The sequence below is a fragment of the Nomascus leucogenys genome, chromosome 18, assembly GCF_006542625.1.
Source record: "Nomascus leucogenys isolate Asia chromosome 18, Asia_NLE_v1, whole genome shotgun sequence".
Taxonomy (NCBI): domain Eukaryota; kingdom Metazoa; phylum Chordata; class Mammalia; order Primates; family Hylobatidae; genus Nomascus; species Nomascus leucogenys.
The window spans coordinates 53185668-53206210 of record NC_044398.1 but is presented as its reverse complement, the minus strand read 5'-3'; the positions used below and the strand labels follow the sequence as shown (position 1 = coordinate 53206210).

General features: G+C 41.3%; 1 long non-coding RNA gene and 1 other non-coding gene across 2 annotated transcripts in view; one reads left to right on the top strand and one right to left on the bottom strand.

Annotated features, from left to right (window-relative positions):
• The window catches only part of LOC101176407, a 67506-nt gene that overhangs the window by 15147 nt on the left and 31816 nt on the right, over positions 1–20543 (top strand). The gene's annotated exons all lie outside the window — the stretch shown is intronic.
• Positions 4527–4631, bottom strand: LOC115831309. Its single transcript, XR_004026832.1, has one exon. It is a non-coding gene; the product is annotated as a U6 spliceosomal RNA (small nuclear RNA).

Sequence of the window (20543 nt, the reverse complement as noted above, 5' to 3'; positions counted from 1 at the left end):
ATCTTATTTCTGCAATACTCCAGCCCTCAAGCAGTACGGGGTATAATAGAAAATACTGATACATTGAACATGAAAATCAAGAACTCCTATTTATCAAAGTATATTAGAAAGGGCACAAAAAGCAAATGACTCATTCTGGAAAATATAAAGGGCTCGTATTTATCACTAAGAAAAAAACCAAACAATCCAGTAGAAGAAAAATGGTAAGAGACTTGAACAGGCACTTTATAGAAGAAGATATCCAAGTGGTTAACATACTTACATAAAGGTGCTCTTCTATTACTTATCCAAGAATTGCTAATAGCCACATCCACTAGAATGGCTAACATTAAAAAGCCTGGCAATGCCAAATTCTGACAAGGATATGAAGGAACTCAAATTCTCATACATCATTTATTGTAGTATAAATTGGCATAATCGGCTGGTTGCTGTGGGTCACGTCTGTAATCCCAGCACTTTGGGAGGCTGAGGTGGGAGGATCACTTGAGCTCAGGAGTGTGAATCCATCCTGGACAACATGGCAAAACCCTGTCTCTATGCAAATACAAAAAATTACCTGGGAATGGTGGTGTGTGCCTGGAGTGTCAGCTACTTGGGGGGCTGAGGTGGGAGGACCACTTGTGCTTGGGAGGTTGAGGCTGCAGTGAGTTGAGATCGCACCACTGTGTTCCAGCCTGAGTGATAAAGTGAGACCCTGTCTCAAAACAAAACAAAACAAACCCATAAACTCAATTCTGGCTATATACAATAATGAGTAAATTTTACAATGCTTAGTTTTTTTTTAAAGCAAGGCAACAGCAGCCGGGCACTGTGGCTCATGCCTGTAATCCCAGCACTTTGGGAGGCCGAGACAGTTGGATCACCTGAGGTCAGGAGTTTGAGACCAGTCTGGCCAACATGGCGAAACCCCATCTCTACTAAAAATACAAAAATTAGTTGGGCGTGGTAGCGGGCCCCTGTAATCCCAGCTACTCGGAGGCTGAGGCAGGAGAATCACTTGAACCTGGGAGGTGGAGGTTGCAGTGAGCTGAGATCGTGCCATTGCACTCCAGCCTGGACAACAAGAGCAAAACTCTGTCTCAAAATAAATAAATAAATAAAAAATTAAAACATTAAAAAAAGGAGGACAACAAAGCATATATACAAATTACTTCATGGAACATGGCAGAGCAGGATACTCAAATAATCAATCTCTCTAATGAAACAACCATTAAGCTGGGAACAACTGACAGAAGCTACTTTTTTGGAACTGTGGAATCTAATGAGAAATGTATAGAAACCAGAGGAATGCTTAATGAAGAAGGCAGCTGAATATATATAAATATATGTGTGTACACACACACACACACACACGGATCTTCTTTGTTTTCAATATGATTTAGAGGTAAATGCATAAAATAAATCTATGTCAAGGAACTCACAATGAAAAGGAGGGCAGATCTGTATAGAAGCAAGTTTTTCTTTGTTATTGAAGCTAAGTTGGTAACCATTCAAAGTAGATTATCATAAATGTAGGATATCAAGAGCAGCAGCCACTGAGAATATAACTAAAAAATATAGAAAAGAAAATGAGGGCTGGGTGCAGTGGCTCATGCCTGTAATCCCAGCACTTTGGGAGGCTGAGGTGGGCAGATCACTTGAGGTCAGGAGTTCAAGACCTGCCTGGCCAACGTGGCGAAACCCCGTCTCTACTAAAAATATAAAAATTAGCTGGGCGTGGTTGCATGTGCCTGTAGTACCAGCTACTCGGAAGGCTGAGGAAGGAGAATTGTTTGAATCTGGGAGATGGAGGTTGCAGTGAGCCGAGATCATGCCTCTGCACTCCAGCCTGGGCGACAGATTGAGACGTCTAGAAAAAAAAAAAAAAGAAAAGAAAAAGAAAATGAGGAGGAATAAAATGGTACACTAGAAAAAAATCAAACTCTTAAGCTCACCTGAGCCTATTGAGAACTGAGTGTGGTATAATACTGACCCAAATGATGTCACACTGTGTGGTGATCAATACCTAGGAGAGACTGATCAATTGCATTCTGTAACCAATGTAAAAGTTCTTTCGAAGTAATATTAGCCACCAAGCCCTGCTAATTAAAATTTTTGTGTGTGTGTGGAGGCGGGGTTTTGCTACGTTGCCCAGGCTGGTCTCAAACTCAAGTGATCTTCCTGCCTTGGCCTCTCAAAGCATTGGAATTACAGGCGTGAGCCACTGAGCCTACCTTTAAGTTTATTTAAAAAAGAAAAAAACAAAACGAAAACAGAAACAGTATAGAAAAAACAAGCTTCAGATCTTCTGAAAACCTGGGTGACCTGACTCCTAATTTACTGTTTGTTTCTTTATGCCTCAAGTTTCAAGGTGATTTTTTGCAAGCCCTAAAGAAAACGCAATGCTCACAATAACCCTTTGTTTTTGGTTCATGTCACCTTCTTCCTTGTCCATCTTATGAATTTTTCTTCTATTTGGTTAATGTATGCTACATTGTTTTTTTTATAGGTGATTAATTAAATCGTTCAAACAATGTTTATTTATCATTTGCTTTTGCCCTAGGTGTTTAGATAGAAGCCAGAGATTCCAAAGATATTAAAGTTCTTATTCTCAAGAATCGTGTATATATATACATATATATATATATATATATATTTTTTTTTTTTTTTTTTTTTTTTGAGACAGAGTCTTGCTCTGTTGCCAGGCTGGAGTGCAGTGGTGCGATCTTGGCTCACTGCAACCTCCTCCTCCTGGGTTCAAGCAATTCTCCTGCCTCAGCCTCCCAAGTAGCTGGGACTACAGGCATGCACCACCACCCCCAGCTAATTTTTGTATTTTTAGTAGAGATGGGGTTTCACCATGTTGGCCAGAATGATCTCGATCTCTTGACCTCGTGATCTGCCTGCCTTGGCCTCCCAAAGTGCTGGGATTACAGGCGTGAGCCACTGCACCCAGCCAAGTATAGTTATAATTTTGGCATCAATGCTTATTTTGAGTGAGGAGGAAAAACATCTGAAGGCATTACTTGTCCTGAAGTATCTGCCTTATAATTTCCCTTCTGTTTTTCCATCTTGAGAGTTATGCCTTTGATTTAGACAATAAAAGCAAGGACATTGTCTGTAGAAATTTACTTCTGAATGCAGGCTGTGGATCAGGAGAGGAGAAAAAGGATAAAAGTAGAAATTAGAATAGAAATTGAGTTGTCTCTTGCTTTTCCCTATTAGAGCATTTGAGAGGGCCTATGACTTTTTCTTGAGAAAATGAGGCAAGCTCTCGTCCTTTTTAAGCAGGTAAAGAGTAGAAGGAAAAATGGCAGGCAGTATAGCTGCAAGAGCTGCCTATGAATGACAGATGTGATTTAAGAATCCAATTTATGAACTTAGTCCAAGAGTGTCCCACTTAAAGTAGCTCTTAGGGAATGAAGCTCAGGAACTACTGAAAAGTTGGAAGTTTAGCAAGGGAGAAGACAGGATAGGGAGTGGAGGGATAGGAACAAAAAGCAGGAAAAAAAGAAAGGGAGAAAAATTGGCCAGGCACGGTGGGTGATGCCTGTAATCTCAGTACTTTGGGAGGCCAAGGTGGGCGGGCCAGTTGAGATCAGGAGTTCATGACCAGCCTGGGCAATATGGTGAAACCCCTTCTCTACCAAAAATACAAAAATTAGCCGGACGTGGTGGTGGGCGCCTGTAATCCCAGCTACCCAGGAGGCTGAGGCAAGGGAATCACTTGAACCCAGGAGGCAGAGGTTGCAGTGAGCTGAGATCGTGCCACTGCACTCCAACCTCAGGGCCAGAGCCAGCCTCCATCTCAAAAAAAAAAAAAAGGGAGAAAAATAGAGTATAGCTTCGAGCTGTCTATTTTACGACAGGTTTTTCTTATTTGAAGAAACATTGAGTTGAACTTGCTGTAGTTACTGCAAACTCGCCACCAGGTGAAGGTTCTGACTGGGTCTTTTCCAGGCCATGGAAATAGCACAAGGGGATAATTTCAATGAATCTGATTACTACAAATTAATGTTTTGGTTTCTTGATGATTGAAGTCTGTTGAAGAATAGGGGCTTTCCATTTGGGTGGGATCATTTGAATTACAGATTGATACGTTGAGTAGATTTATTTTTAGTTTTCATTGTAGAGAGACACAGCATAGCAACATGAATGCCATGTAGACCTCCAGGAACACAATTGGAATTGAACAAATTGGTGTTATTCACTGCGATGAGAGAGAACACACAATTGGAAACAGTGGAGTGTCTCTGTAGAAGAGTGTCAAAAAGGACTTACAGGATTTAAGCTGTGTGTGGTGATTTGGGAAAGGATTCAAGGAAGCGGGACTTTGGTCTGAATTGGATGCTGTCAGGAAGTGGAATTAATTCTATAGTTGGGCATCTTATCTAGAAAGTGAGAGGAAGGAAGCCAGGTTAGAACTTTAATTGCTAAATCAGCAGTCACTCGTATTAGCTAGGATGGGTGGGGAGTTGGTATTTTGTGGCTTGGACAATGTTCATATTTTGTCTGTGTTCACACAAGATATGGAATAATATTATTTTTTTAAAATGGAATGTCTCATGAATTTGTGTCATCCTTGCACAGAGGCCATGCTAACCTTCTCTGTATCATTCCAATTTTAGTATATGTATTGCTGAAGTGAGCAAGGAGTGATCTTATTTTTGTCAGGAACTCTCATGGTCACAAAGTGGCCTTGTCTGATGCTGATATTTTGTGCAGTTGTTTATGTTCAACTGGACAACATCAGGATCTAATTGTGAAGACCAGAACAGCTTTTAACAATGCCATTGTGCGTTGCCCATTGTACCAGGACAGCTCCTGGTTGCCAGCACTGGTTTTCTCTTTCTCAGCTAGCTGTAGCTATAAGGAGAGCCCTCAAAATGAGGGCATTTGTTAGGACTAGATTTTGTCACATTAAGCAAACCAACATCGTAAAATAACAGTGGCTCAAACAATAAAGATGTTTCTCTCTTTCATATAGAAAATAATTCTGGAAGTAAGTCTGCCATTGCTGGGCAGGGACCCAGACTCCTGCTAGCTCAGTGCTCTGTCTTCCTTAGCTTTTTGTTCCTTGGACTTAAGGTCCAAGATGGCTGCTCAGGTTCCAGCCATCACACTAAAATTGCATCCCACTGAAAGAGGAAAGGAAGAAGAAGGTGCCCTGGCTCACTTTTTTGGAGACTGCCTGAAGGTACCTTTCAACATATCTGCTTGTATTTCATTTGCCAGCACTCGATCACAGAACAAAGATGTTTGTGAAATGCTTGAATAACTGGGGTTCTGTTATTAAAAGAAAGGTAATAATTGCTCTTGAGGGGCTACAACCATCTGGAGTTGGGATAATACAACTGCCACATTGAATTCTATGAAAGGCAATTCTACTGGCTATTGTTGTATGCAAATATCCCTCTCTTTGGTGAAACAGCAAGCAGCTAATTATGTTAAGGGATGCCTTCTTTTTGGTCTCTTTCTTTTGTAACAATCTCAAGAGTTCAAGTTTCCAAAGTGAACTCTCTCTTTCAGTCGTTTGGAGCTTTGTAGATGATTGAAAAGAATGCTGTGATTCAGCTGGCCACGTTGCTAGGCTGCCTGACAATTTACCTCTAGCAGTGGGGAGGAAACAGTTGTGTTGCTGGAAATATTTAACTTAAAAATGGATAAAAATCATTCTTCAAGTTTATTTTTTTAATAGCTAAATTATTTTGCTTAGAAGAGCTAAAACATTTCTGTGTGTTCTTCTTCCTGTTTTTTTTTTTTTTAAAGGAGGTAATAAATAAGCTGAATAAAATTGTAAACAAAAAGTTCATGTTGTCCCTATAACTACGTGCAGACATCTGGGCTGGAAATGTGAGAAAATTGTAAAGAATTTGAAAAGGTTCAAAGGCTCAGGTTATTAAAGTTTTAATAATCTTCTTTTCTGCAGCGCTAACCCCCTGCTATTCTTTCAATGCAGTAGAAAAACAAAATATGGACAAAATTGTAGTTAATTAGAACTGAATCTTCGTTGGAAAACCTATAGCAATCACTTGGGATTTTTATAGAGGCTGAGAGTTGGGAGCCACTAGTCTGAAAGATACAACATAATTTTCACTTAAGGAGTTTGGAGGATATTTGTTAGATTTTAACAAAATAGGATGTATTTTTTCTTTTTAAAAAACCTGTCAGTTAATTCATATAGTTGATTGCAAAACGCTATTTTGCAAGAATTGCCTATGAAAATAATCTCACTTAGCATTTTAACCTTTTCCCATTGCTCAATCAGAGCAAAACAAAATATTTATATGAACAAAATGCCTATAGTGATGATGATGGACAAATGACACGTCTTTAATCAATTGCCAAATTTTTTGATTAAAGGAACAGCATTCCCTTATACCTGAAATAAGGTGAAAAATGATAGAAGTGATTTTTCTTCAGAGTAAAATACAATTTATTTTTGCCACAGACTTGTAATGCCAGTGTTGCAATTTTTCTTTTTGAAATTGGTTTTTCTTTTAAAGGCATCTTAAAAGTATATACCATACCAACACAAAATACAGTATGCATTTTACTATCTGTTGGAGAAGACCATACTTAATGTATGAAATTTTTGTGATCGCGATGGACATATGTATGAAGATACGCATGCGTGAAGTCATATTTGTATATTTGAAATATGCAGACACAAAGAATACTTTAAATTGTGTTGTATTGAGGATGGTGAAAGAATTTTACTCAGTAAGCTGCAGCCATGAGCACTGAAATATGGTTTCAGAGAGAAGATGTTTGGAATTGTTCTAATAGGCTAAGTGATTCCAAATGCAAGTCCATATCGCAGACTCCTAGGCTCTTTGTGAGACTAATTGACTTTGCTGTAGAGTTTTGGCAAAGCTCTTATTATTTTTACTACATTTTCCTTTTTAATAATGTAAAATTGAACTGACTTCTAAAATTCAAGTTCCCCTTTATGAGTTTGTTAGCCCTTCCTTCACCAAATTAATGACCAACTGGGCAAGACAGCCAAAAATGTTTTACCACTCTGGGCATTTGTTAATTGGTTGTTCGTTGGACTGTATATGAGGGAAAATTATTGCTACTATAAACCAAAGAGTGTAAAGGAAAAGTAGTGATATAAATATGGAACTGAATTGGGCAGGGAAAGCTAGTGATGTGAAAGTTCTGTTTTTCTGTTAGATGGTTCCCCTAGGAAGACTGCAAATACCAAAAATAAAATGCAGCAGACCAAATCATAATGTAGAAGTTCGTTTGGTGACTCTTAGCCAAGAAGATTCATTGTTTTGGTTTGCTTTTAAAGCCCTTATGATAACTGTCCTTTTTTTTTTTTTAAATGTGGGCTCACTGAACAAATCATAAGTAGTAAAATCTAGTTCACCTTGAAAGTTCCTGCAAAAGTAGTTTGATCCTCTGGACTGGGAGAGTGATTAGGAAGAAATAAAAATTCCAAGACTGGAATTTCTGACCCTTCAAGAATGTGAGGTGTACATTAATTCCACTTCTCTAGGCCTGACATTCCTTGGAAATTTCCCTTGGATTATCCTGGGGAAAAACCACAGACGCAGAGACAGAACCCCCAGCTTACTCTCTCTTTGTCCACCTTTGTCCCCATGCAGTGTTCTCTACTAATTCTCTTTATAAATGCCAATCAGACACTGTTTTAACTCATGTTTTAAGCTGGGGAAGAAATCCAGGGGTCTGGCTCCTGTTGCAAAGGTTTCCAACAGTATCAGGTAATTCACTATTAGCTGGGCTCCATTCAGAATGGTAACCGAGACCTGAAAGGCTGCACGACTTATTACCAATTACCAATTCCCAGGGCCATCCGGTTCCCTGGCAGAAAAGCTTCCGATGAATTTGCGTTGCAAATTGAAAACATACTGTCAATAGCAACAAGTCCAAAAGATGTTTACCTTAATTTTTCCAAGGCAGGCTTTTATATGTGGATGTTTTTATTTAAGGACCAGCATTCTCGATTTCCTGCTGTTTCTGGGGTTGGTGCTGTTGTTACAAAAGGGTTGTCACAATCTCATGATGGAGAGGAGAAATGAAGTGGCTATGTGAAGACTCGCTGGCATTCTTGTTTATGTTCTGCCTGTGCCTTTCCAGTGGAGCCTGAGACATAACTTTGCATGGGGCACGGGTTGGCAAATGTCACAGCTGACACACAGCCATTCAATTTTCCTAAGGGTTTAGGCACCTGGGACATGATCCTGTTGAAGGGCTACCTTTGCAGATAAGTAAAGTGAGGTCCAGATTGATATGTCACGTTTCCAAGGAAACCCCCATAGTTAGCATCATGGTTGAGACTAGAAGTTCATATTTTCTTGGAAGCCCCATGCTTTTCCATAGGTTATGGGCTCAGGCTAAATACTTGATGTGTATAAAATAAAGTATTATAAATTAATTTATATGGCTACGTGCGGTGGCTCACGCCTGTAATCCCAGCACTTTGGGAGGCCAAGGCGGTGGATCACTTGAGGTCAGGAGCTTGAGACCAGCCTGGCCAACATGGAGAAACCCTGTCTCTACTAAAAATACAAAAATTAGCTGGTGTGGTGGTGCATCCCTGTAGTCCCAGCTACTCAGGAGGCTGAGGCATGAGAATCATTTGAACCCAGGAGGCAGAATTTGCAGTGAGCTGAGATCGCACCACTGCACTCCAGCCTGAGTGATAAAGCAAGACTCTGTCTCAAAAAAAGAAAAAAAAAAAGAAAATAATTTATAAGTTTCTCTTGAATCTGAGAGCATCAGGATATAGGGCCTCGAAGGCAAAATATTTAATCCTTTGAAACTTGTTTGCCGAGTGATACCACCTACTTCTAAAAGTATTTACTTTTGGAGCCTGGGCAACATGATGAAACCTAATCTCTACAAAAAATCCAAAAATTAGCTGGACGTGGTGGTGCGTGCCTGTGGTTCCAGCTACTTGGGAGGCTGAGGCTGGAGGGTCCTTTGAGCCTGGGAGGTTGAGGCTGCAGTGACTTGTGATGGTGCCACTGCCTTCCAGCCTGGGTGGTGGAGCAGCACCCTATCAATCAATCAATAAATAACAGTGCTGTTGGGAGTAGCCTATGAGTTGGCCAGTGTGGAGGCGTGTTTTAATCTTAGATTAACGTCCTGATGCTTGTGTTCCATGGGAGGTCTATTCAGGGCCAGCAGGAGTTGGCCTGTAGAAACGTGGAAAACAGAGGCAGTCAGAGCAAAACCCTGGGGAATGCATATTGGGAAGCCTCTATTTTTTTTAATGCCTTGTTTTAAATTCTGAGTCTCCCTCTTCACCCATAAATTAGAGTTGAATGTATTTACTTAGATTACATGCCATCAAATCACAAGTCCTGCCCAGAGACCAGACAAGTATTTGGAGCAAGTCTGAAAAAGAAAGTTAACCCATTGCAAACTTTGGGTGAAAAAAACACCCATGTTTCTATGGCTGCCAAGAGGAAGGGAGCTTGGTTTTGGCCAGGGCAGAAAGTAGGAGTCCCACTCATGGTAGGCTGGTTTCACAGAGGGCTTTCCAGATCCATAAACCAAGGGAGTTTTGCTAAATGGGTCGCTCAGCCGGGTACATATGTGATGAAACTCAACACGCTGAGAGTATCCAGTGAAGTCTGCAAGAAATAAGCAACACGGAGAATGTTCCCAAGACACAGGAAATGAAAATGGTTGTTCAGAAGCCCAGACTTGACTAGAGGTGGACTCCCAGAGGTAATGGAATGAGAGTGGAGATGGGACTTCAGGGCATAAAGTGGGAGGGCTAGAGCTGTGGGCTTCTCTTGTTGCATCAGAGGGGGATGCTCTCATCATCCTTTCTGCCCTGCCCTCAGTCTCCCTAAAGAGCTCCATGTGATCATGACTTTACAGAACAAAGAACACATGGCTATAGCTGTTTCACATTCACTTTGTGACTCTAGTAAGTTGTTTAAAACTTTTGGAACCTTGCTTTTGTCCCTGTGTATGGGAAGCAGTAAAATCTCCTAATAACAGGTAATTAATTGAGAGGGAGTGAGATATCTTGGATATTGGACTTGTCTTAGTCCATTCCGGCTGCTATAACAAATGACCATGGACTCATGGCTTACACACAACAAAAATTTATTTCTTATGGATCTGGTGGCTGGGAATCCCAGATCACAGCACTCAGATATGTGGTGTCTAGTGATGGGCTATTTCCTGTTTCATGGATGTTCATCTCCTTGCTGTGTCCTCACAAGTGGAAGGGGTGAAGAGCTTCTCTGGGGTCCCTTTTATAAGGATGGAAATCCATTTATGATGGCTCCACCCTCATGACCCAATGACCTCCAAAGACCCCACGTCCAAATAGCATCACATTGGGGGTTAGGTTCTAACATATGAGTTTTTGGGGGACACATTCAGTCTATTGCAGGAGTCAAAACAGATTTGGGACTGTCACAAAGGAAACATCCTATTTGCTGCTATTATTGGCACTTCATTTTCTGGATTAAAAAAATTCAAAGTTTTTTTTTTTTTTTTTTTTTGAGACAGAGTCTTGCTCTGTCACCCAGGCTAGAGTGTAGTGGCATAATCTCAGCTCACTGCAACCTCTGGCTCCCAGGTTCAAGCGATTCTCCTGCCTCAGCCTCCCGAGTAGCTGGAACTATAGGCGTGTGGCACCATACCTGGGTAATTTTTTGTATTTTTAGTAGAGACAGGATTTCACCATGTTAGCCAGGATGGTCTCAATCTGCTGACCTCATGATCTGCCCTCCTCGGCCTCCCAAAGTGCTGGGATTAGAGGTGTGAGCCACCGTGCCTGGCCAAAAATTCAAAGTTTTTGCTAGGAAAAAAAGAATCAAAATGGGACAGAAATATTCCCAAGAGATGAGAAAAAGACCAGAAAGCAAGACCTTAGGGCTAACTTACAGTCATCAAAGAACTCATTTCTATTCTTCTTGTATGAAAGTGACCCAAGACATTTTTTACTGAAGGTAACAAAATTGCATGAGTAGGAAGTGTGCTGACTTCTAGGTAATGTCTATTCTCTAGCTAGTTTGCACATTGTAAAATTTGACCTGGGCTGCTTGATGAATTGTGGCTCTTGGGAAAGAGAGGTTCACTGGTTCTACCCTCAAGAGGATATTTGTCATCTTGAGCAAACACTAAAGTATGTCACCTTAGAGAGCTTGAGTCTAGCTTTGACTTCTATTTCACCCAATCAACTACAAAACATCAGTATTAGGTGGCTCAGAACTTATCATGATTGGAAAGCTTGTAAAGTTTTTTCCTTTTGGAAATGGATGGGTTTGAAAGTCAGGATGTCAGCATTGGCTAGAGTTGAGCTCAGGGTTTCTAGAATGCTGCATCTTAGCTTTCATCAGCCTGCCTTGAGTCAGGGCCATGGGCCTTGGGAATGTATTGCTGGAGTTCTACTTGGATCCTGTCAAAAGATGTTAGAAGGAGTGAGTGTCAGATCCCGGGATAAGTCATTTAGGATAGTGACCTTCTCAGAGAGTCAACAGGAAGTAGAAAGTGGAGAGTCATGTCAAGGATGCTTTGAACAAAGGAATGAGAGAAAGCGTAGATCGTAAGGCTGTACAGCAACTTCCGCTTTGTCCTAGCTTTGCTGTTCTTGTGGATATATGTGGCATAAATCAAGCAGCTAACTTACATTCAGTAATTCTCTGAAGGTACCTAGTGGTGAGCCTCTCAAGACTTATACTCAGTGGTTCATTTCCTACCAGCCTAATTACAAGTGTTTTATTATAAAGTTTATGGAAATGAGATATAAGACACTGGAGTTTTTGAGAATAGTTATACTGGTAGTTACCATCTAACGTGGTCTTTGGAAGGTTCTGCATCAAAGCCCAGGGTATCCTGGGGTTGTTCTAGCTCTCTGCGAGGCAAAGCTTGGAGACTTGTATTTTAAGTAGCTCTTCATTTTTACTGAGCCACAAGGGCAGTAGCTCACAGGGACTTTATTGAATGTTTATATCTAGCTTCTTCTAAACAGCACTGAAAGTGGGAGTAAGATGCCATAAAAGGGGTCACCTTGAGGCCTGCTCTGATTTTTGAGAACATGGAATTCGTGATCTACAGAGGTGAGAAAGCGGACACCAAAACAAACAAGACTCCAGGCTCCTTCCTCATGCCTTGGTTGTGTCTATTGTGGAGCCGCTGGCATCTTTTATTTTGGGGACAAAGGACAGCTCTGTTTAATCCTCCTGTTCCACTGCCAAACTCCAAAGGGGATAATTACATTCTGACTTCTAAAATTCCCTTTGCAATTTTATGTGGATGAAGTACTTGTAACAGCCTGGGATGCCCTGCGTGCTGGAAGACAGCCGCCGTGTTTCATTTCCAGGGGAGTACTTTGGGCAGAGCTAGCGTTGGTACTGCACAGTTTGACTCGGTCCCAGCATAGAAACCGGACTAGCGTCTCTTGCTGTAAAACGCACTGAACAGGGCATCAAACTCCACCTCACTGGAGAATTAAGTTGTCCTTGACTGTCCTCTGTGCATAGCTGGTCTAACTGGAGTGTCTAAAACATCCAGTCATTTAGCTAATCCTGTTTTTTTTTTCCAAAAAGAACTAATTCAGAGCACTCTTTTGATAGGTAAATATAATAAAAAATAATGGTTTTGTGTTCAGGTGAAACACCGAGTTCAGACAAAATGTCTTGACCCCACTAAAATTATTAAAACTAATTGGAATTCTACATGCCAGTCCCAAAATAAGACAGTTTGATTCCCTGACATATAATTATTCTTTTCTAAATGGCACTGATAGCAACATCATTGTAAACGGGATAAAAAAATTCTTATGTTTGTTTAAATTCCTGGAACTGATCTTTATAATATAAGGAAAATGAACCGAGCTTCCTAGAATGAAATCCAGGTGAAAATGTAATTGTTATGCCACTCTTCTGAATTTTTGGAGACATAGATACAAAAATTATTGTTTCAGTTCCCCAAGGGAACTAGTAAAACCTGGACAAGCTGTTGGTTTTTATATTGGTACTGCAAGCTGTCCCCAACCTTAATTGTAGTAGAAAATGAAACAGTCGCCATGGAGTGGTGTGTTTAAAACCCACCAAGAGGTTTCAGCAGGAGAGCGGAACCGAAGAAGGAGGGAAATCATTAACCACAGAAGTGACTGAAGTGGTTTAATAATTAGGTTATTTCAAGAGGAAAAAAGGATCTCCCTAAAGTAGAAGGGGAAGGGAAGGATTGATAAATAGAACTTATTTCTATCCTAGATAGTCAGCTGGTAGGGCTACTAGTGGGAATGGCCTATCAACTAATTAACCTGCTAGACTCAATAGAGAACTCCAGCTGGAGATCAAAGAAAATTCTCTGCTACAAAGGCAAACGGCAACCTTGGACCAGATGTTTTTCTTCCAGCTCTGTCATGCTTGATAACTGTAGGGCATGGCTGAATCTGGCCATAGGCCTCATCCATCCAACCGTTGAGATGAAAAGCAAGGGCTATGTGTGTACACGCATGTGCATCTATATATATATACACACATGCACACATGTACACACACATGCTTGAAAAAGAGAGACAAGCAGCTTCAAAGTCAAAAGGATTTGGAGTACAAGTTAACTTTGGGAGCTGAGAAATTTTTTTCTGTCTACTTATTTGCAAAGTGAAGAGCACCAAATGCCAACTTTTAATTTTATTTTATTTTAATTTAATTTTATTTTATTTTATTATTCTATTCTATTCTATTCTATTCTATTCTATTCTATTCTATTCTATTCTATTCTATTCTTTTTTGAGATGGAGTCTCGCTCTGTCGCCCAGGCTGGAGTGCGGTGGACCATCTCGGCTCACTGCAAGTTCTGCCTCCTGGGTTCAAGTGATTCTCCTGCCTCAGCCTCCTGAGAAGCTGGGACTACAGGCTCCCGCCACCACGCCCGGCTAATTTTTTTGTATTTTTAGTAGAGATGGGGTTTCATCGTGTGTTAGCCAGGACGGTCTCTAACTCCTGACCTCATGATCCGCCCACCTCGTCCTCCCAAAGTGCTGGGATTACAGGTGTAAGCCACCGCGCCAGGCCTTATTTTTATTTTCTTAGAGACAGTCTCCCTCTCTCAGGCTGGAGTGCAGTGGTAAGACCATAGTTCACTGTAGCATTGAACTCCTGGGCTCAAGTGATTCTCTTGCCTCAGCCTCTTGAGTAGCTGGAACTACAGGCAGATGCCATGGCACCTGGCTAATTTTTAAAATTTTGTAGAGATGGAGGTCTCGCTATGTTGCCCAGGCTGGTGTTGAACTTCTGGCCTCAAGCAATCCTCCTGCCTCTGCCTTCCAAAGCGCTGGGATGACAGGTGTGAGCTACTACGCCCAGCCCAAATGCCAGCTTTTAAAAAGATTCCTATACCATGATCTTTCTACAATTGCCATTTATAATAATGTATACTCACGCATTCTAATACACATCTGTTACAATGAAATGAATTGGATATTTTGAGTAATGAATGACTTTATAGAAATTCAACTAATTACTGTTAGCCTATCTGGTTTTAAAAAAAATTTTTTTTTTTTTTTTGAGATGGAGTTTCACTCTTGTTGCCCAGGCTGGAGTGCAATGGTGCGATCTTGGTTCACTGCAACCTCTGCCTCCTGCATTCAAGCGATTCTCCTGCCTCAGCCTCCCGAGTAGTTGGGATTACATGCGCCCACCACCATGCCCAGATAATTTTTGTATTTTTAGTAGAGATGGGGTTTCACCATGTTGGCCAGGCTGGTCTTGAACTCCTGACCTCAGGTGATCCACCCGCCTCGGCCTCCCAAAGTGCTAGGATTACAGGCATGAGCCACCGTGCCTGGCCTTAAATGTTTAGAATAATAGTGAGAGTTGAAAATCCAAACATGATGTTTCTTTTAGTCATTACCCTAGATTGTTTGTTTACATGTGTTACCCACGTTTGTCTTTTCCAATTTTAACTACGTGTTCTCGTTCTGCTTTTTTTTTTTTTCATCTGGACAAAGTATTTATGACGAGGCAAAATGTTTGATTTAGAAGTTTCTTTGAAATACACATAGATTTATCAATACTTCCTTTCTATAAACTTTCAGAGATTCCTACTTTCAGAGATTCCTACAGATTCCTACATTTTGAAAAATGAGATGTATAGAATTACCCTGATGTGGTTAGTTTGGTTTGGTCTATCACCTTTCTTAAAATACCACATTGCTTTCTCAGCTGGTCACCAAATATCACCAGAAAGTTATTAGTTCATCTGATTGGTAGATGTATTAGGGTTCAGAGATGTTCAGATTCAACCTTAATTGACCTCATGCAATAAAATTCCCCATAAAAGGAAAATGTCCATAAAATATTTGAATGTTTGTACTTTCATGATACCTGAAATTCTCAAATGGTAATTTTTTTAAGCTAGGCTTTTGTTTCTACTACAAGTTGGCTTCTAACATTTCCTATTATGTTCATGTGTGTCCGTATGTATATACTTAAAGAAGTACTAAGGCCAGGCATGGTGGCTTATGTCTGTAATCCCAGCACTTTGGGAGGCTGAGATAGGAGGAACACCTGAGGCCAGAAGTTCAAGACCAGCATGGTCAACATAGTGAGACCCTTGTTTCTAAAAAATTTTTTAAAAAATTACCCAGGTGATATGGTTTGACTGTGCCCCCACCCAAATCTCAAATTGCAGCTACCATAATTCCCATGTGTCATGGGAGGGACCCGGTGGGAGGTAATTGAATCATGGGGGCAGGTCTTCCCAGATTGCTCTCGTGATAGTGAATAAGTCTCACGAGATCTGATGGTTTTATAAAGGAGAGTTCCCCTACACATGCTCCCTCTCTTGCCTGCCGCTATGTAAGATGTGACTTTGCTCCTCCTTTGCCTTCTGCCATGACTGTGAGACCTCCCTAGTCACACGGAACCGTGAGCCCATTAAACCTCTTTTTCATTATAAATTACCCAGTCTCAGGTATGTCTTTATTAGCAGTGTGAGAACAGACAAATACACCCGGCATGGTGGTGTGTGCCTGTAGTGCTACCCAGGAGGATGAGGTGGGACGATTATTTGAACCTAGGAGTTAGAGGCTGCAGTGAGCTAGGATCATGCCACTGCAACCCAGCCTGGGTGACACAGATCCTATCTCAAAATAAATAAATATTAATAAATAAAATAAAATAAGTATTTACTAGGTAATGTATTTATTATATATGTATTTATCTGATAATTTTCTGAACATATAATTTGATAGGGTGGGAGGAGGAAAAGGTAAAGATGATTTCTAAAATGAAAAATTCTATATGCCACAATCTTTGCTGAGTATCTTCTTGTTCAAGAAGGGAGAGTGAGCATACATATCAACCGTCATGCTTTCTCAGGGTCCCACTGAAATGACTGAAACTATTACCCATCTGTTGTCTGTCTGTCTATTAATCTATCCAATGAAACCACAGTGCTGGACATCAATAAAGGAATCACAGAGCGTGAAATACATGCTGGTAGAAAGAAAGCAGATGGACAAATATGAAAAGCAAACAAAAGTAAAAACAGAGGAGGAGATTCTGGAGATAAGAGAGGGCTGGAGAAGCTCCAAGCTCAGAGTCATCCAACACAAAGGACAGGGATGGGTCAGAGGGCACCCATTAGAGTGTTTATTTAAAGTTCTGAATTCAGGACTTTGGAACCCCCTTCTTCAACTAGAGCTTTTCGTTCTCCTCTCTTCCTTCTCTAGTCCACTGTGCAATTTCAAAGCAAACATGGGCAAATTATGGCAAGTGGGTAAAACCAAATAATCTCTAAAGGACCCTAACCCTTTAGAGTAAGGGGATATAGGTGCTGGGCCTAAAGAAAAAAGCTGGAGGTAACCCTGGGCCTGAGGAACAAAGGCTAAGCAAGGCAGCTTTGCTCAGGTGTGAACTACGCCAAAGTTCTTTATTCCCTAACAATCTTGGGGATCTCTAGGTTGCCTGGTCTATACAATAGGGAAGGCTGCCTGACAGTACTCCCACTCACTTACCGAGTGTATGCACAGAACTCCCTCACTTAAGAAAGAGTCCCGAGAAACCCATGCTATCTGTACTAATCAGCTTTGTCCTTGAGCCATAGATATTGACATGGTTTGGCTCTGTTTGGCTGTCCCAAATCTCTTGTTGAATTGTAATCCCTGGGGATTATAGGGGAGGGACTTGGTGGGAGGTGATTGGATCATGGGGGCAGATTTCCCCCTTGCTGTTCTTGTGATAGTTAGTGAGTGCTCATGAGATCTGGTGGTTTTAAAAGTGTGTGGCACTTTCCCCTTCACGCTGTTTCTCTTCTGCTGTGTGTGAAGAAGGTGCTGGCTTCCCCTTCGCCGTCTGCCACGACTGTAAGTTTCCTGAGGCCTCCCAGTCATGCTTCCGAGTACAGCCTGCAGAACTGAGAGTCAAACCTCTTTTCTTCATAAATTACCCAGTCTCAGGTAGCTCTTTACAGCAGTGTGAGAGGGACTGATACAGATATAACACTAGATATTTGACTATGCCAATTTCAGAAAAGGGAAGGATTAATATGAACAAATAGAACAACAGATTCTGAAGAAAATAGATATAACTCAGGGAACTAAAAATAACTTTAAAAAACCCCCTTTTTTAGAGTTCTCAGAACAATTTAGGATGATATGGATGACATTACATTCCTAAAATGAGAACAAGTTGTGACCCAAGAACAGTCAGAGAACAAGAAGAGCTCCTGATAATTAAAACATGAACTTTTTCTTTGAGACAGGGTCTCGCTTTGTCACCCAGGCTGGAGTGCAGTAGCATGATCACGGCTCACTGCACTCTTGACCTCCCAGCCACCAGGCATGGCTAATATTTTTATTTCTGTTTTTTATAGAGATGGTGTATTAGCTGTTATTTCACTGTTATAAAGAAATACCGAAGACTGGGTAATTTATAAAGAAAAGAGGTTTAACTGGTTCACAGTTGCACAGGCTCTGTAGCAAGCACGGCTGGGGAGGCCTCAGGAAACTTGTGATCATGACAGAAGGCGAAGGGAAGCAAGCACATCTTACAAGGCTGAAGCAGGAGGAAGAGAGGCAGGTGCTACACGCTTTTAAACAACCAGATCCCAGGATAACTCACTCACTGTCATGAAAAGAGCACAGAGGGGATGGTGCTATACCATTCATGAGAATTCTACCCCCATAATCCAAACACCTCCCACCAGGTCCCACCTCCAACACTGGGGATTACAATTCAACATGAGATTTGAGTGGCAACACAGAGCCAAACCGTATAAGATGGGGTCTTGCTATGTTGCCCAGGCTGGTCTCAAACTCCTGGCCTCAAGCAATCCACCTGCCTCAGCCTCCCAAAGTGTTGCCCAGCCTCTGAAGACCTTTTCAAACTACAGATTGCTGGGCCCCAATTTCAGGGATTCTGATTCAGTAAATCTGGGGTGGGACTGGGTATTTTGCATTTTTAACAAGTCCCCAGGTGGTGCCAATGCTGCTGGTCTAGGGACCACACTTTGAGTAGCAAGAGGTAAACAAAGCTGGTTTGAATTTGGCTTCACCCACTACAGGCTGTATGAGCTTGGGCAAGTTACTCAATTGTTATGCCTGTGGTTTGTTCAACCTATGACATGAGAGTTATTGTAGTTCCTGTCTTTTTCAATTATTGTGAAGATTAGATGAGATGCAATTAATACACTTAATACAGTGTCTAGCACATAGAAGTCAATGAGTGTTTGCTGTGATTATGATGAAACCATACTTTTCTAATGGCTCATCAGGTCTGAGAGGCTGGGCTAGAATGTCAGCTGCTGGGAAAATAAGATTCTAATCATTTCTTCTAGATCTCATTCTTGCAGAGAAAATAAAAATCCAGCAGAGAAAAATAACTAGCTAGCTAGCTTTAAATCATGTTTCTCACCTGGTGCAGTGGCTTATGCCTATAATCCCAGCACTTTTGGAGGCCAGGCGGGTGGATCACTTGAGCCCAGGAGATCAAGACAAGCCTGGGCAATGTGGCCAATCTCTACGAAAAGTACAAATATTAGCTGGGTGTGGTGGCCTGCACCTGAAGTCCCACCTACTCCAGAGGCTGAGGTGGGAGGATCACCTTAGCCCAGGAAGGGTTGAGGCTGCAAAGAGCCATGATCATGCCAGCCCACTCCAGCCTGGACAACTCTATTGAAAAAAGAAAAAAAACGTTCCTAGGAATGAAGTACAAATTGAAATGGATGCAGAGAGAAGGTTATAGGAGCACTTTTATGTTTATTGCTCTCATTTGGAGTAATTTCAAGTTTAAAAAGGAATGTGGAAATTTTCACAGATGACATCTGGGTTTGCCTCTCTTTTCCAAGGCCTCGGCTTATCAATTCAATTCAGCACATTTTCACTTTGTGCTGTTATCCCTCAGCACAGAGGGAACGTGATAATTGATAGGAGGCAGTTATGGATGAGCAGGGACACACGCATGTGAAAGAGGTGAAAAATGAATATTTTGTTCTCAAGAAATTTATACTCTAATTTCAGATAACATAGCCCTTCATGAAATAGTGACATGAAGTGCCAGGCAGGGTGTAGCTACACTGTATAGGAAATTTGTATTAGATTATTCACAAATAGTATAGAAGATTCAAGGATCACTTGATGATCAGGTGGGATTGCTTGGGAATGGATGGAAAGTGCCCCCCACTTTCCTACTACCCTCACATAGTAGAAAACATGCTTTAAAAAGGTATGAGGATGAGGCCAGTCACAGTGGCTCACTTTGGGAGTAATCCTAGCACTTTTGGAGGCCAAGATGGGAGGATCCATTGAACCCAGGAGTTGGAGAGCAGCCTGAGCCACAAAGTAAAACCCTGTCTGTACAAAAAATACAAAAATTAGCCAGGTGTGGTGGTGCATACCTGTAGTCTTAGCTACTCCAGAGACTGAGGCGGGAGGATCACTTGAGCCCGAGAGGTCAAGGCTGCAGTGAACCGTGATCATGTTACTGCACCTCCAGCCTGGGTGACAAAGCAAGACTCTAAAAAAAAAAAAAAAAAAAAAAAGGTATGAAGGTGAAATTAACACAGCATGAGTTAAATTTAACTAGAAGTTGAGGAATAAGTCACTGTTGAAAACAATGCAGACAAGTAGCTCTTTGAAGAGCAAACTCTGTTTTTCAAGTATGCATGTTGTACTGTTTTTGATTTTGCAAGTGGCACTGAAAATGCTAAAGTTCAATAATTGTGACTGATGGGGAGACTGCTAAAAAACCTGCTAACTTTGACAACTCTGTCAACAGATTCAGTGCACTCTGTATGCAGGATGGAAAACCTTCTGACCTTGAAGTCATCAGAGGGGATGAGCTGGACAGAACAGGAATTTTCCTCATCTTTTCCTCTCAAGGCAACAAGGCTGAGACAGAGCACATTTGTGGCCAGGGAGTGAGATGTGCAGGGAAACTTGGCTTCGGGTCCTGGATCTTGGGGAGGGCAGGTATTCATCACTTAGACTGTGGTTAAACAGGAGTTTTTCCTGAGGGTCAGCAGGGAACAAGTGAGAAGAGCAGTCTTTTTTTTTTTTTTTTTTTTTTTTGAGACAGGGTCTTACTCTGTTACCAAGGCTGGAGTACAGTGGC